The sequence below is a fragment of the Amborella trichopoda genome, chromosome 7 (assembly GCF_054954075.1).
Source record: "Amborella trichopoda isolate Santa Cruz 75 chromosome 7, AtrichopodaSantaCruz75HAP2 v2.0, whole genome shotgun sequence".
Taxonomy (NCBI): Eukaryota; Viridiplantae; Streptophyta; class Magnoliopsida; order Amborellales; family Amborellaceae; genus Amborella; species Amborella trichopoda.
The window spans coordinates 40420306-40424288 of NC_142342.1; the positions used below are offsets into that span (position 1 = coordinate 40420306).

General features: G+C 33.6%; 1 long non-coding RNA gene across 1 annotated transcript; it reads left to right on the forward strand.

The window, feature by feature from the left end:
- The first annotated feature begins 1693 nt into the window (after positions 1 to 1693).
- Positions 1694 to 3129, forward strand: LOC148781423 (uncharacterized). The gene is made up of 2 exons (XR_016058960.1): positions 1694 to 2002; positions 2963 to 3129. It is a non-coding gene; the product is annotated as an uncharacterized LOC148781423 (long non-coding RNA).
- Positions 3130 to 3983: the final 854 nt, after the last annotated feature.

The following is a 3983-nucleotide window of genomic DNA, read 5'->3' on the forward strand; positions in this document are numbered from 1 at the left end:
GTAGCTTCATAAGGCTTAGAGAACACCGGGATAGTCCGAGGTATTAGCTTAGAAGACTATCCACTCCACAACCAACCTTAGCTAAAAGTAACAATTCCTCATCATGGACCAGTCACTCCCATAATTTTAGTCTTTCGGATGCTGACTAGCATGCCATATACTACTTTAAAGCACTGAGCCAAAGGTTGGTGATCTTCACATGAGTCAGTCTGCAGAAAATCAAAGTATCATCTGAGTTTTGCAAATGACTTATAGAGTCATTAGGTAATGTTTGAAAGCCAGTTAGAAGCCCTGCTTGAAACACACCATGAAGAATCTTCCCAAAAGCATCTGCAATAATTATGAATAATGAGGGGGACAGAGGATCCCCATTGCTTTAACCTCTCGAGCTAGAGAAGTACACCATTGGAAGCCACTATGCAACGACCTTATATCCAACTCCTCCATTGCTGACCAAAACCCATAAGGCCCATAACGTGGTCCAATAACTCCTACTCTACATATTCGTTGGCCTTTCTAAGGTCCAACTTGCAAATAACTCCAGGGAGTTTTTGTGTGTCTTGAATAGACACATACATTAGCAAAAAGGGCTCTATGGAGTATTTGTCTGCCCTTTTGATTGATGTTGTGGGATAAATTGAGTGCATTTTTTAATCATTGATACGTGTGTCTGTATGGATGCGGTTTATATAAGGCGTCAACCTAAAAAAATCAAAGTAAGGCCCACCTGTACCAAAAGATGCAATTCCAGTGGTAGGAGTCCTAATATATTCTCACCACTAATTACAAAATTCAAAGATCTAAAGATGGTGCAAATCGGGCAGAAATATAAACACTTGAAAATTTTGAAAGTGGACGGTATAGATAATATGCTAGAAGACGTATTACTTTTAGGACTTGAAATCCCTTTTCTTTTTTTTTTTCATATTCATGCCTCTTGAGGTTGAGATAATCAATCAGATGATTTTTCATCACCTAACAACCTTTATGGGCGGGCTTTTGAGGGTGCCTAGTTCCTTTGAAAATGAATTGTTAAATATTTTGATTTCTTACATCAGTGAATAAGTTATGAAATGGCCTGAAAAGTAAGGGTTTCTTACATCCTATTTAAATGAACATGTTTTGATGTTTTGTGAAGAATAGCATCCCTCTTTGTATAATTGGTTCATTTTATGAAATTACTTTGATGGTTGTCCATATTGGATGCCCTCTTGTAATGTTTCTTTATTCTTTGTTTTTCTTCACTTTTGTGAAAAGTAAGAGAATTTACCCTGCTTATGTGTTCTACTCATTATTTCTTTTTCTATTCGTTGTTTCCTGTTGGGGTTTTACTTTAAGAACAAACCCTTCTCTGCTTATTAAAAAGTATGTTTTCTGGAAAATAATACTAGAATGAGGTTTTTATGTTCAGCATGCTTTAAAAATGTGTGGAAGTTTTTTTTGAAAATGTGTGAAAGTTGAAAACATTTATTTCATTTCCTCAAAATACTTAATTTTATTCTATAGTAATTTCAGAGTATGACAATGTGTTAGATTTTATCAACAAACTACTACTACTGGACACTATTAATTTCAAAAGTACTTAAATTCAAAACTACACTTATTCAAATTAGCCTTATTTAAAACTACAATTTGCGTTCAAGTTTAACAATTCTTGCTAATGCATTATAAAATTTTTACCAGGTGACAGACAAGTGCTTTTTGCTGAAAACATCTTGAAGTTCACAGGAGCATGAAAAATTAAGCGCCGGATTTTATTGATTACGGATCTTGCTATCTATATTTTGGACCTAGATGCTTCTCTCCTTAAAAGATGAGTGGTTCTTACAGCGATTGAGAGATTATGCTTGAGTGAGCTTAGTGACAATTTTCTGGCGATTATAATCCCTAGCGAGTATGACTGTCTTTTGGCTAGTACACATAAAACAAAGATTGTCACAGTGCTTGTAGAAGCTACCAAGAACAAGTCTGACTATGGAATTGAAGTTGTCTTCTCCAACAGGTAAAAATCATGGCTCAACCCTAATTTTCATCATTGTAGACCACTTTGCCAAATTTTAAATGGAGTATGCTGCTGAACCACAGAAAATTACTAACTAAAAGAATCTGATGAGGTGGGTACTTCTTTTGATGCTTCAATGATGCTCTAAAGGGGTAAAAATTTCTTACTTGACAAAAGAAAATAAAAAAAAATGGTAAGCATTATTTGATATGTTACAGCTAGATTCTTTTTCTTTTTTCTATGAAATAAGAAAGCAATGGTCCGCTTGAAGTTTTCAAAATTTTATCCATCATATACTTTGAATGCTCTATTAGTATATGTGACAAGGGTAGAGAAGCTTGATTCTTCTGTTGACAGCTACATCCCGTATTTGAATTCCATGCTGCCCACTGAAAAAGGAAAAAAAGGGGCAAAAATGGTTGGGCATCTCTCAGCCGTGACACGAAAAAATTTATTAATTAGAACTTCAAGTGCATTTTATATTAGAACTGTTGTCCAGGTGAATCAATGACCCTTTTGTTAAGGGTAAAAATTTATTTGACATGAAAGAGTATTGACTACTGTTTCAATCTGCAGAGTATGTTGATTATTCCCTACAAATCAAGGATATTATTTATCTTTCATAAGAACTAATTTATCCCAGTTTATTACATGAAAAGGCTAATCACCCTTCCATCAAATTAAGAAGTTTGGTCATACTATGTTGCCTATTGATATGAAAAAAATATTAAGGAAATAGAGCTGATCAGGGCCTATCATGCGGGTTTGAATACTATGCTGCAGCCAATAACATCAAAGAAGTTCAATTCGAGGAAGTTGATGATGGTTTGTGATGCTTTTCAATTTGATAGCCAAGTTCCATTTGCTGTTTCTAGACATTGTAGATGACGATTTTCCTTTTCTGCATTTGGTTAGCACGTTTGTGGGTTTTCAAACCTTAATACTTCTGAATGAATGCAGGAGGAGCTAGGACAAGGATGGCGAAGAAGTCTGCGAATTAGCAACAAAAGTAGCCATGAATTAGGATTTTCTGGTTCTTTGGCAGTCTATAAAATATTATCATTACTCCATGTAGCATAACCTTAACCTTGATTATTTATCTGATAAGGTCATTTGCTTTTGTAACCCATTTATCCAAATTCAGATTATTTATCAGGATAAAAAGATTCAGTGTTTTGTGAAAACAAAGTAGATTATACCCTTTCTATATCCTATAAATGCAAAACATAGCTTGTATTATCATTCGTCTCGATAAGGAAGGATAACTTTGCAAACGTTGATAGGAAATCCATTAAAAGAATTGGTTTTGAGTGGGAAACCTTAAATGGTACAGGTGAACTTCTGACCATTTGATCTGATGGTTTGGAGTATTTTATTTTTAATCTTTTTCTAGCAACTATATTGGAGTCATATTTTAGGCATGCCATCCTCTCAAAAGGGTACACCAAAAGAAAAATATATATTTTTTTTGATAAAATAAAATGACCAAATCACTTCTGAAAAAGTTTTAGGGGTAATTGGTTATTTGCCAGAAATATATTTTTTCTTTTTTAGGTGCGCCCCTATGAGGGGATGATGCACCTCAAGTTTGAATGTGTGTGGGTCTATATATATATTTAGGGAAAAGATGGGATTAGCCCACTAGTTCATATGAACATATGAACTCAACGTCTTAGATTGAATTTGGGTTGATCTGACGACCACGAATGTTTGGTAGTATTTGAATTTTAGTTTTTTTTTCTTTTTAAAATCCAAATCACTTAAAATTTTAGACGTGTGTTCATCAATAACAAGTGAATATTAAAAAAATATAAAAAAAAATATTTTACATGAAATAAATTGATCAAAATACCCCAAAAAAGTTTCGGGAGGTATTTTGGTCATTTTTGTTTTTTCGAATAATTTTTTTTATATTTTTATTTGGTGCGCATTGATGAGAAGAACATACACTTAAAATTTCAAGTAATTTGAATTTGTAGAA